Genomic DNA, 13,695 nt, shown 5'->3' with positions numbered 1-13,695 from the left:
CCTCCACCCAGGAACGATTCAGAAAGAGTTTGAAAAATATTCCTTGTGATTAGCAATCCGGTCAAATTAGATTCACATTGTTTCTCCTTTAGATCAACTACACCTGCAACCCTGGCTTTAGCTCTGGCTAACTGCAGTTTGGCAGTCCGGGCCGAGATCCCGAGGAAATCCAAACGGCGTGGCCCCAGCCCGGGCACCAGCCACCTCCCAGCTGTGCCCCCAAAGCTCCCTGAGGGCAAAAAGCACTCCGGGGAGCCAGGAGAGAGATGGGAGTGGGAGCAAAAAAAATTTATCAGTTTCGCAGCTTCTCTTTTCTACTCCCCTCCTATTTTCTGCCTTTTCTAACCCTCTCCAACTTTGACAAAGGTATGGAGTGACAAAAATTCATTATTTTATTTTTCTCCTTCATCTTGGTTTGGAAATTTTACAGAAACGTGTTTGTTTTTTTCTTCCCTCCTCCCCAAGACCAGGGGGAGAGCGATGTAAAAAAGCAAACCCCAGGCTTTATTCAGGCAACCACATTAGGAGCTTTAAAATGGAGGGGGGAGAGAAGGAAGTATTCAGGAAAACCCCAAATAAGAGAAGAAAACCACAGAAGGATTTATTTCTGAAATAAAACCAGAGTTTTAATTCCTCCCCATCTCTCCATCAAAGCCTAGGAAAGTATTCTCTTCTGTTTCTGTATCATTTCCTACCAAAGCCCTTTGGTGGGGTTTGATCAGAACTAACTCGAGCTGCTCCTTACGAGCCCAGCCGTCTGGCAGGAGGGCGCCGCGAGGGGTGCCGGGTGTGCAGCTCCTCTCCTGACAGCAGATCTGTTTTTTTCTATCTTGTGAAAACCAAGGGGCTAATACAAAAACTCCTCTGTAGGTGCAAACCCAGTTTGATCACCTGCATCAAGTGAAAATATTGCACGTGCATTGATGGTCGCCCCCCAAGGCCCTGAATTACGGCCACTAACAGTAAGCTCTGGGCACCCCAGCACCCCAAGAAGGAACACAACCAAGACCTTTGTCCCATGAGGCATCCAACAGGGACAGCTGGGAACAGCAAACACAAAGCAAGCTTCCAACAAGCATTTGATTGTAACACAGCAAGCCCAAAGCAACCCTCATCGCTCCCTGTTCATGCATCTCATCTCACCCCGTCCCTCTGCTCCCAAAGGGGAGCGATGGGTGAAGCCCCCTCTGCTTTCCCTGCCCCTGCTGTGGGCAGTCACCTTCAGGAAGGCAGCAGGGGACAAGCAGCCTCTCCAGGAGCCCCACACCCCACCCAGGGTGACCCAAAGCACCGGGTGCCTCAGCCAGAGCCCCTTTGGCTCTGTCCCCAAGGAGTCTCGGGCTGAAGGTCTGATCCAAGTGATTTTGCCACAGGCAGATCCAGATCCTGGCCCAAAATACTGTGCTGGCACGGCTGGCATCGAGGTGCTGGAAGGGCAGCTCGGCCCAGAGAGGTCAGCTCTGGGAGCTTCCTGTCCCAGCTCCAACCAGAGCGGGTCTGCAGGAGGAAAACAAGGCCCTGGACAAAGGGAAATGGAAACCAAATGGGAGGAAAACACAGGAAGATGAGAAGGGAGCCACAATGCACAACTGACATTTCAGTGTCTCCACCGTAGTTTGCCAACCTCAAAAGTCCAAAATACGGCAACAAAGCATTTACGGGGCCACTCCAGAACTACCAAGAGCAGTGGGAATCAGCTCCCTGGGTTTGCTGGGACCAGGCCCCCCAAGGCAGAGCCTGTATGGGCTTCCCTAAGGCCACAGGCACATTTTTTGTCAGATGTTGGAGCAGCCGAGTCTCCTGAACAGCACAGATTGCCCCTGCGGAGGGCTGGCAGCAGACCTGGCCACCAGGAGCCACACCACAAGGCTCTCCCAGGAACTGCAGATCCTAGGTGGGTGCCCAGGAGCACAGACCACTCTTCTGGTCATAAAAACGTGGATTTCTGCCAGAGACATCCCTGGCATTTCCCTGAAGTCCCTGCATGGCTCAGAGCAGTCACCTCTCACTGTGATGTCTATTCAATTTGTTGGAGGACACTTTGTGGTGCCGTTACAGTATCTGTTCAGGAAACATGCTGTTACACAGCGTGGAAACTTCATTAAACAACACATGGGATTTCTTCTGATGAGCTAGTGCTGCACAGAGGAAGACTTCAGTGCAACTTCCCAGCAGCTCTGGGGTAGACGGACAACCCCTTGCTGCCCTCTTACTCTACCTGTTTGGGTTTTTTTGGTCACACAGAAGGATTCAGCACAAGGGGAGATCCTTGAGAGAGAGTAGATGCTGCAGCCTAAAGCCTCGCAAGGGACTGCCCTCCTCGCTGGCACTGGTACGAGTTCACCACCTCTTCAAATCCTGCTGTGTGGTTTGCCTCCGAGACTCCTCTTGACAATTCCAGCCCAGTCCATTTGCTGCACTTCTCTGAGGCACTGCATGCCAATTGCCATTCTCTCCTAATTTACATTTTTCCTAACACCATTCATCCACACAAAGGGTTAATCTGAGTCGTGGTTGAATCCACTCCCAATTATATTGCTGAAATGAGCAAAAAAAAGGGGGTGGGGGGATCAATGCTTTGCTTCCATGCAACAAATGATCTCGCACCTCAGTTTGCTAATTTATCATTGTTCATTTGAAAAATAAGCTTTATTGCAATTCCTTTGGTTTCCCTGGAAATGCCGGGTTTGCCTCGCCTCTCTTCTCCTATGCAATAAGACAGGAAAGACAGCAAATCTACCCAAAGTGATCTGACAGCTTGGAGTGCTGCTAATAATACTTCAGTACGAGCATGTTACTGATCCTATCACCAAAAGGAGCAAACGATAAAGGACACCAAGAGGCAATATCCCCTGCGGAGATTGGAAGTATCAGGTAGATTCCTTCATTGCGTCCTCAAGCGCCTTGGTTATCAGCAAGACTAGGACAGCGTTACCTTGTCAGGGAAGGACTCAGACCTGTGGGGCCAAGAGAGCAGGGAATCAGAGCTCTGCTTGGTAATTCAGCAGAAGCCTGCTTGATTACATGGCATTAGGCACACAGAGGTCTCCCTCTCGCTCCTGGAGCTGGAGGAGGGCACATCTTTCGGATCTCCCACCGGCAGCCTCCTCTTCCCCTCGCAGCACAGACACCACCCCCAAGCCGTATTTTGTAGCCACGTACCTGATGAGAGGTGGGCCACGGGAAAGTTTACAAGTCCTGAAGGCCACATCTTCATCCTGCAACCACGCTAGAATCCTCCCTCAGCTTCACACACCGCCGGGGTTCCGCTTACAACGCGCGGCATTGGCTCGGCATGCACCCTGCCCGCCAGGAGCCGGAGCAGCCCGTGTCCATCCCCTGGTCCAGCGCAGAGACTGGCCTCAGCCTCGTAGCATCCCTCCAGCTGCCCTCCTCCTCCTCTCCCCTGGGGCGGGAGGCTGGCGGAGGCAGGAGATTTTCCCTGATCTTTCCTTAACAAGCCCCCTGTCACAAAGCCGTACTCCAAGGGCCGAGGGGAGCGTTGTAATTAAAGGAGCAAATACGCCCTGGTTTTGAATATGCAAGGGGCTGGGTGACACAGGCGGGATTGCAAACCAGCTGGCTTATTGTGGGGCAGACAGCTGCTGCATTTGTCAGGCTTCACTGCCTGCTCAGCCCAGCACCCTGCTACAAATACGCCGAGAGAGAGACTTCCAGCACCGCATGTGAGACTCCAACTTCCCCTCCATCAAGCAGGCACATAAGCCATCCGTTAAATGGGGTCAGTGTTAATTAACCCACTTTAAACCCCTTTATACAGTAAAAAGACTGCTTTTCCCTTTCTGTGGACACACAGCTTCATCTGCCAGCGTACCATTACGCTGTACAAAGCCGAGCTCTGATCTGCAGGGAGGGGACTGTGCAGCTCCACACACAGCACATCCCCAGCAGCCAAAGGCCTCCTCTAGCAGGACCTGTGGGTGGAAACTGTGGAAAGAAAGGAGCTCACTGAGAGTACTCTGTTAGGAAGGTGCACTGTTCATGGAGGGGCTTCTGGTTTGGGTGTATATATACTGAAAAAACAAGCGGATGGAATATATCTCAAGCTTTCTCTGCTGCTATTCACAACCAACTTCCTACCATCTTCACTCAACCACATCAAATCGTCTTCTCTCCCCATCAAAAGATCTGCAAAGCCCAGAGGATCTGCTGGAGAACACTTTTTTTTTTTATAGGTTCTTTTAAATACAAAAGATATCTCAAAGTAAAGACTGAACGTACGACTTATGAATTCGTTGCCAATAACTCAAACACAGGTTCACACGCTTCATGCCAGACCTACCTGTAACAACAACAAGAAAACCAACCAAATATATCAAGTCCCAACATTTTACATCAGGCACTTTCTGCCATTTTATTTGTGTTACAAAATCGTAGGTTATTTTAAAACCACAAAACATTTAAAGCTTTGACTACTCCTATTATTTCTGGTGATTTACTAGCCTTGAACCTGAACTTTCAAAAACAAACCTGCCTTGCTGTAAAAGGACCAAGGAGTGCATTTACTAGGAATCTTAGCCTCAGTTTGAAGCCTAGCAGAGATGCAGCACTGCAGTTCTGACCTTGAGATAACTAAATCTGCTGGGATACAGCCAGGTTCAATTACCTTGGGGTAAAAGCTGGAATATCACTGATCCCCACACCTGAAAAATCAGGAGTCAGGCCTCAAAATAAATACATACAACAACCAATCTCAGGATTGGGGACAGGGAAAGGTTCCTCCTCTAACACGCAGCTGGCTCAGATTTCCACTCATTTTTCCATGAATGGGGAACACCAGAAATGATTTCCTTAAGGGATGCTGAGAGTCTGCCCTGAATTCAAGAGCCAAGGCCCTAAGGAAAACCTCAGAACACCCAAGTGTCTAAGAAAATAACACTAAGACAGGCTTTGTCTCCGTGAGGACTTTCCACTGACATCCTCACCCCTCCCCACCCCGCCCTTCTTTCAAATGAAGCAAAAATCCCCAGTTTCAGATATGCCTTAGAGAAAGAGCCTTTCTGGCTTACCTTTGCTATCGTGTGTTTTTCCCTCTACTTCCCCCTCCCTTTAACCTAATTTGCTCTTCAGATGTAAATCTCAGCTATGTGGATTTCCTAACTAGTTCATAGTACCTCTTACATCAACATTTTACATTATAAAAGACCAACAAGACTGTATGAAGAAGCCTCTGCTGTTATTTTTTGTGACTGCCTCAGAGAAGAAAACGCTGCTAACGTAATCCATGTTCACCAGGACACATTGCAGGTATAGCAAAGCTCCGTGTGCGCTATGGTATCTGCATTTCTTTTTTTCACCTCCCCCCCCCAAACCATGTATGTCTGGCTACTGGACCCCAGGCGTGATTTTAATGGGTGATTTTTATAGGTGTGACAGCTGGAGTAAAGCACTTAGCACTTGTGAAAAATCAGGTCTCATCTCCAAAGTCAACCTGGGCATTCAAAAACCATTAGTTGGATCCTAAAAAATAATGAGATTGGCTTAGAAAACAAGATCTTTTTAGACATTGTATGCTTTCTTCACCTTACAGTGTTTCTGCCTCTTGTGGCTATGCTCAAGTCTTCCCTTTTCCCCTTCCCAGTAAGGAGAGCTAGAAATGTCCTCCAAATGCAAACAGTGAATCCTCCCCTGAAGCACCTGGCTCCTGAAACTGGGATTTCAGAAAAAAAAAATCCCAGTTTCATTAGATTTGTGCTAATAGAAGCGGGTAAGGGTGCATATTCCCACCAGAAGCAGGTTTTGTTGTGTAGGTCTCTTGCAGGTGAAAGAGGTATGGTTGCGCTACCTCCTCGTGGATGTTGCTGGACAGATTTCACGCCAGCTGCTCCCTCCCAGTAGTCAGAATGGGGACACGCACGTTCAGAAGTCAGACTTTTGCTTGGACTTTCAGATTTATACTGAACATAATTCAGAGGAAAACTCCCACAGTGTTGGAATCGTTGCATCCATTTCCCACAGCCTCAGACGCTGCAGGAGACCTCCTTCCCGCTGGCTCTAGGAGAAACATCAAGGCCCTGCCAACCCCACCAACGCCTCCCCACATTCGCATAGGATAAGGGAGTAACCTGAAGCCTGGCTTTTTGGGAGGCCTTCACCCAAGCATTTCAAAGCTCTGGGGGAGGCTCAAGACAAGACTGAGCTTTGTATCTTACTCCTTTTGAGGGTGGGAGATGAGGGGAGCAAAGTACTCAATGCACCATCACAGCAGCGTGTCCAACCTAGCCTCCCAACCACTCCCCAGCACCCCCACACAGCACAGCACACTGGCAGCGATCTGTCCAAGCCCTGAGCTGGTGGAAGCCAAGCAGCACATGCTAGATGGCCTCCCGAGAAGGTCTTGCTGCCATCTCCTCCCTTACCAACTCAACAGCAACGCCTCCCTTTGAGGGGAAAGCCACGTCCTTGCGCTTTGCTGGCAGCACCTCAGCTGTGAGGCAGTGTGAGTGAGGCACTGCTCAGCAGCCTGACCCAACGCAGATCTGGCACTGCAAAAGCACCCTGGAACACAAGAAACGTCAGACACTCAAGCTACCAGCCTGAAAGCTTTCAGGAACTGTCACAGGTGTTTCCCAGTTCTTCCAAGCCCTAAGCCCACCTCCTCTTCCCAGCAGTTTTCTTCGAAGCAGGGCACCATTGCCATAAGGGCACGGCAGGCCGCAGGGCAGGGAGCAGAACTTGGCAGCTCTCGATTCCCATCTTCCACTGCTTCCAGAAGCAGTTTTGGCTGGAGAGGGTGTAACCAAGGACTGATGTTCCTACAGAAGTTACCAGGAGCTACCCTTCCTACCAGTTCTACCTGTGACAACGTCAGGGCACTGAGCCGTCAGGGCATGGAGTTACACTGCCATGCAGAGCGGGATGTACGGACACTGAGAAAGAAAACTGAATGCAGGAGCAAAGACTTTCACAGCCTGTCCTGCTCAAGGTAATTTGAGAGGCTTATCTTTATACAACACGGTTTGGGAAGTGATATGAATACTTACTGCCTTTCTTTGCTCCCTGCAAACTCCCCATACTGCTCTAGTAAAAGGCTGTGGTAAAACAAACTACACACACATCGCTTCTCAAAGGAGGCACCGATGCCCTAAAGTAAATAAGCTTTTAAACCCCTGTGCATTGAAGCACTTGCTGGGCCTTAGGCGGGGGGAAAACAAGACAAACTACAGCTGTGAAATATGAAATAAGACAGGAATGAAAAAACATTCCTTTCTCCTCAGGAAGCACATGCAGAGTTGCAAGCATTTTGATCCACTCGTTTAAATTAGGCCTTGCAAATCAGCTGCCACGCTCACAGAGCTGAGAAACTGCTCTCACTGAGTGCACGCAGCAGGGGCCTGTAGGTGGAAGGTGTCCCAGCAACACCTGGAGGTGAACAGACCCAGCGGGAGGAGGGAGCAGTCCTGCTCTGCCCACCTCTTCTGCTGCTGTGGCTGTGCTCAGCTTCCTTCCCCCGCCCCAACCCTGGCATCTGCTGGAGCTTTTTCTGCTTTGAGATGTAGCACGACTGTGCAAGGAAGGATGCTAAGTGCACCACGAGATGTTTTGTGAGGTTTCAGCTTTTAATCTGCAGGTACAAAGTCAGCATTCACAGGAGCTCAGGGAACAGAGCATCTGGTGACTAGGAGCATGCACTGCAGCCCGCCTCCCAGCCAGCAGCCACCCCAGCATCCCGCTCCCATTAAGACCAGTTCTGCTCAGCCTTCTCCTGGTTGCACGTGACAGAGGGTGAGGGTCCCCCCTGCTCTCAACACGCCTTGCTCCTGGAGCCCACCCACCACACCTCGCTGTAGGGAAAGCCTAATTCCTGCTGCCCGGTCCCTGGCTAGCAATGAGCTTGGATCCCCAGCTGGGCCGGTGCACCGAGCAGCAGCAAGTGTCATCCCGTGTAGGGGGAAGGTCAGAAGGGCTGTTTCCAAAGCACTGGTGTAACACCAGGATTTCAGCATCTTCAAATACCTGCCCAGGAACCAAGCACCTGGCTCAGTTTAGATCACGTCAGAGACATGAAGATAATCAAGATGAAAGCTGAGCCCCTGACAGCATCCAGCATTTCTGGGAGGCCATCCTTGTCCCCTGGCCTTCCCGTAACACTATTTTTCCTATCCAGTCTACACGGAAAAATATAAGGACCAAGAGTGACGTGCACAGCCACCAGCTCTGAATTTGTCAATACCTGGTTCTAGCAACTTGGGACTTGCCTCGCTCATCAGGTCCCAGTTGTTGCTGTCAGTGGTCTTCTGAAGGAGCAACACATCTTATTTCAAGGGAAGGAAACATTGTACCGGGTTGACTGAGCACTTTTGAAATACCTGGCAAGAGAAGATGTGAGGAATACCAGAACTTAGATTGAATGTTTTCCTGCTTCACACCATGAGTGCTGTTATCACCTACGCGTGCAGGCAGAGCAGATTTTTTGGTCAAGCCCTGAAAAAGTCATGCATGGCAGATGAGAACAGGCATTTCTCTAAGTCCTCTTTGCCGTACACTGGTAGAAGCACCCCTGCAGGTACTCTTCAGTCCCAGCTGGGTGAGGTGAAGGTACTGCCTCCAAGGCTCGATGATCCTCAGGGGTCCCTTCCAGCCCGGGCTATTCTCCAGTTCTGTCAATCCAAGATCTGGTAAGACAACAATTTTACTTCAGGGCACTTTGAGGTTTCAGTGCCTTCTACAGGGAGACAAAAATCTGTTTCAGCCTTTTAACATAGCAGAACCATTCTGAAGCATCATCCACATTTAAACGTTTTTCCAATCAGGACGTGCAAACCTGGCCATTCTCGGACCCAGCTGAGATGTGACGGGTTCACCTATCAGTCCCTGACGTGAGGTGAAGCAGCCCTGACAGATGAGTGACCTTCAACCTGTAATAACTGGTTCATTGCCTGCATTTTCTCTGCAGATGCACCTGTATGACCACATTCACCAGCAGGTGTACCCACACACTGAGCAACTCCAGCTCAGCTGCTGGCAGCAACCCCTGCGAGCCGGCTGACAACACAGCCCCAGTCGGGAGGTGCCCTGCTTTACAACAAGCTGAGCCTTCTCAGTCACCGAGAAACTTGTGTAACGTAAGCTTGTACCGGGATGTGGGTATAGAAGACAAGTTCAACACCTCAGTTTAGAAGAGCCAAAGAAAACCTTGCCTGCAACCAGGCGATCAGGCCCAGTCAGCATGGGTTTATGAAAGGCAAGTCCTGCTTGACGAACCTGATCTCCTTCTGTGACAAAGTGACACACTGGGTGGTTGAGGGAAAGGCTGTGGATGTGGTCTACCTTGACTTCAGCAAGGCTTTTGACACCGTCTCCCACAGCATTCTCCTCAAGAAACTGGCTGCTCATGGCTTGGACTGGCGCACGCTTCGTTGGGTTAGAAACTGGCTGGATAGCTGGGCCCAAAGAGTCGTGGTAAATGGAGTCAAGTCCAGTTGGAGGCCAGTCACTAGTGGCGTCCCCCAGGGCTCGGTGCTGGGGCCGGTCCTCTTTAATATCTTCATCGATGATCTGGATGAGGGCATTGAGTGCACCCTCAGTAAGTTTGCAGATGACACCAAGCTAGGTGCGTGTGTCTATCTGCTCGAGGGTAGGAAGGCTCTGCAGGAGGATCCGGATAGGCTGGACCAATGGGCTGAGGTCAACTGCATGAAGTTCAACAAGGCCAAGTGCTGGGTCCTGCACCTGGGGCGCAACAACCCCAAGCAGTGCTACAAGCAGTCTTACAAGGAGCAGCTGAGGGAGCTGGGCTTGTTCAGCCTGGAGAAGAGGAGGCTCAGGGGCGACCTTATCGCTCTCTACAGATACCTTAAAGGAGGCTGTAGCGAGGTGGGGGTTGGCCTGTTCTCCCACGTGCCTGGTGACAGGACGAGGGGGAATGGGCTAAAGTTGCGCCAGGGGAGGTTTAGGTTGGATCTTAGGAAGAACTTCTTTACTGAGAGGGTTGTGAGGCATTGGGATAGGCTGCCCAGGGAAGTGGTGGAGTCACCACGCCTGGAGGTCTTTAGAAGACGTTTAGATGTAGAGCTCAGTGATATGGTTAGTGTTAGGTCAGAGGTTGGACTAGGTGGTCTTGGAGGTCTCTTCCAACCTAGATGATTCTCTGCTTCCCCCTCCTTAGTTTGTCTTCCCGACTTACACTAGCACTCCACTAACAGGGGGCTGCTTGAACAAGGACTCTTTCCCACATGTAAGTAACGCCAACAAATAAGGAAGAGGGATCAAAGGGCAAGTATTACCTACAGTCATCTCTAAAACAACCTTTCATATCCTGCTGCTCAGCTTAGGCCTCCAGATACAAGTATTTTCTCCCCTGTGCAAGTCTCAGGGACTTCCTTCTGATTTGTACAGCACGGAGACCAAAGCACAACCAGGTATTTTTTAGATATATTTTTTAAGTACAGATTCATCCAGAACTTCGATGAGTGCACACATTTTTCTCTTTGCCAAAACATACATGTAATGTTAGCTCCAACTCCACGGGATGTTACCTGGCATTGGCACAACCTGCCTGAACGCTGGGCCCGGAGAGGAGAAGCCTCTCTCCTCTTTGCCTGCACAGAAGGAGAAGAGGGCTGGCTCTGTATCTCCAGTGCTCCAAGAATAAGCACAGGGCAGTAGCAAATGCCTGCACTAACTCTGCTGTACTCTGAAGTATTTGAGACAGGGAAGGGAAAGAACAACAGCATTGTGCAACAAGCCCCTTCCACAGCGCAATTAACTCTCATTTCCCTTGGCCCTGGAGTTCTTGGCTCCTTCACTCGGCACTGAAAGAAAAAACTGAAAGCTCTGGGGGCAAGGGAGGGGATAAAGGCAGCTACTGGAAGTTGTTCTCCCTGTTGGCTGTACATTGCTTATTTGGGCAGGAACAGGAGATGGTTGGTTTGTTGGTCATTTTTTCCATCAGAGGTCACCATAAATAAACTGCACACACATCACATCAAAATGGAGAGGTCAGGAGACTCAGGCTCACAAACCCCAAACTACGCTCCCCCCGGGTCACCCAACAGCCTCCAGTAATCTGCTCCTTTCCCATTCTGCCACAAGATGCTCTTTCAGGGGGACCCCATTAAAAGCTCATCATCAGCGCCTGTCACACCGCAGTGCCACTGCCCTGCTGTCTCCTCACACTCCTACAGCGCCTTCCTTCCCCTCTCACTCCCCCCATGAGCAATCTGGGGCCAGGCAGAGCACAGCCCTGCTGCCTTCAGGCCCGGGGATCCCAGCATGGGGCCAGCCTCACCTTACTTCACCACCTGTGAGCTGGGAGCCAGGAGGAGACTTTCTGCTGGAGGCTGGCCGTCAGCTCTGGACCCGTCCCACAGCACTGACAAGGGTGAAGCAGGCTCACACAGCTTCCCGTGCCCTGCTGCTCCTGTGGCCGCACGCCCAAGGCAGCAGGTCAGACAGGTCTAGCTCACTAGCTGCCCATCAAACCATCCTGGCTGCTCTCTCACAGGTACTTATAATGAGCAATCTACGTACTCAGGTGCTGGAACAGAAGGAATTGCTTTCTAATTAGAGCCACAGACACCAGGAGAACTATATAGCTAATAAGCACAAACAGAACCATCATTAGAGGAGACTTTATTAAGATTCAATTGAGACTGCAGACATTTGTTCTGCCAATAAGCTTAGGTAAAACTGATGCTTTGTATCCTTTAAACCTCAACTGGTTTAATCAGACTAGTTGAGGATATTTGATACCTCATCCCCTTGGCTTTTCTAAAAATGATTGCATCATATGTCCTATTTATTAATTGTGATTTATATCAAGATATTCCTCTATTTCTCTAGGGGGTATTTACAGAAGTTAAAATGCAGAGCCAGCCAATAAATCCATCCCGCGTGTAACGAAATGACCTTCCTAGGAAGCAAAACCCATCTCCCTGAAAAGCCGGAGAGGCCTTTGTTGGGTTTGCCGAAGCTAACTGCAGCTTGAAAGATGGCATCTTTGTCTAAGAGGCTGGAAAAATTGGTAGCTATCACGTTTGAGTGTATTATTAAAAGTGACAATTATCTCTGTATGCTTACAATTGCAACTTCTGATTTCATAGACTCTAACAAATGCACCGCGGCAGTTCTGGATGGCCTAGCATTAATAAAGCAAACCAATTTTGAATGCCCAAGGCCGGGACTTCAGGGACAGCAGATGGTGCCCAGGATACCCATTCTCACATTAGCATGAGAATAGCATGGAGTGGGTCACAGATTGCCTTTAAGCAAGCTTTCAGTTGTCCACACAATCTCTGCTTCCTACCAAATGAGACAACAGCGTTGCTTCGGTTTGTAATGTAGGTAATCAGTGCCTCGTTATATAAAATGCATTTCACGAGCAAGTCAGGCAATAAAGAAGTGCACCTTCTTTGTAACAAGCTGTGCTCTGTAAGCACCTGATTCAAACTTTGGACACAACAAAAGGAAGCAAGCAGTACTTGATCCAATGCATGAAAACACTTCTGGACAAATGACTTAGAGTTCTTGAAATTAGATTTTTTTTTTCTTTCCTTAAATTGCCTCTAATTTTATGTGCAATCAATTGCAGCTGTAATTGCTTGCAAGCACAAATGGCAGCATTTGGAGATCCAAGGTGACTAAAATTGAGGATGAGAACACACTCCAAATACAAATTTGGAAGCTGTGCTTCAGATTCTTTAAAAAGCACATGAAATCTGTGTGCTTACCTGGATTAAAAACAAACAAACAAACAACAACAACAAAAACGGAGACTCTCCTTATCACACAAGAGGCTTCACCCCAGTCCTAATTTATGCCTCAGAGTTAAGTTAAAAGCAGCAAAGGCCTGGACTTTCCAGACAGAAGCTCAAACTGATATTTAGGATATCATATGCACCCTCCCGTGAGATATTTCACCTTTCGAGTAAATATAGTTAGGTTCCACTCTGAACAACATGCACCACTGACTGTGTGCTTGGTATCTCCCTATTAATAATGAAAAGAGCGTTGTGTGTTTAGATGTCTTCTTGGCTGAGTTCATTCAGATTTCTGAATGAATTAATTAATAATTAATTTCTGATTTCTGAAGATTTGATTCTGCAGTCCTTTGCAGTTTGCACTTGTCCCTTGGACAGGGATGCTACACGAGTTTCCTTTCCTGGCTGGTTATTAACCATCAAGAGGATGTTTCAGCTCCACTCGTCACACACATCAGACAAATCTAATCTAGAAAAAACTACAAGAAGAAGTAAGTTTATCAAAAAAAGGGAAGTGCATTAATTGAGAGATTGCCTACTACCTCAAGAGCACTCTGCAAGAAAAGGCACAGAAGGGCAGAGCTCGCTTCTTCTTTCTCCATCCAAGAAATGAGAAGAAAAAAAGGGGAAGGGTGCTATTTCCACTCAGAAAACCAAGGGATTAAGAAGAGGAGCTGAACCAATCCACACTGAAGTCTTGTGCCCACGTACCTCTTCCTTATCACAGAATCACAGAAAGGCTCGGGCTGGAAGGGCCCTTAAAGCCCATCAGATTCCACCCCTGCCATGGGTGGACACCCCTCACTACAGCAGGTTGCCCAGGGCCTCGTCTATCCTGGCCTTGAGCACCTCCAGGGCTGGGCCCCCCCAGCTGTGCTCACCACTGCACTGACTCAAAAACTGCAGCCTTGGCTTCCCTTGCTTGGGTCACCCTTGAGAACCCCTCAGTGGGAAGTTCAGAAGTGGAGACTGG

At 49.2% G+C, this 13,695-nt stretch overlaps 1 protein-coding gene across 3 annotated transcripts in view; it reads right to left on the bottom strand.

The window, feature by feature from the left end:
• PAK3 (p21 (RAC1) activated kinase 3) overlaps positions 1–13,695 on the bottom strand; it is a 172,826-nt gene that overhangs the window by 96,592 nt on the left and 62,539 nt on the right. The window contains exon 1 of one of the 3 annotated variants that reach the window (XM_068696522.1): positions 3,163–3,476. The exons of the other annotated variants lie outside the window; for them this stretch is intronic. The gene's annotated coding sequence lies outside the window, so the exon portion shown is untranslated. Of the gene's footprint in view, positions 1–3,162; positions 3,477–13,695 lie in introns of those variants that run through there. 3 annotated transcript variants of the gene reach the window in all.

Source organism: Anas acuta, chromosome 13 (genome assembly GCF_963932015.1).
Source record: "Anas acuta chromosome 13, bAnaAcu1.1, whole genome shotgun sequence".
Classification (NCBI taxonomy): Eukaryota; Metazoa; Chordata; class Aves; order Anseriformes; family Anatidae; genus Anas; species Anas acuta.
Note: the sequence above shows the minus strand (reverse complement) of the source record. Positions and strands in the feature narration are given on the sequence as shown.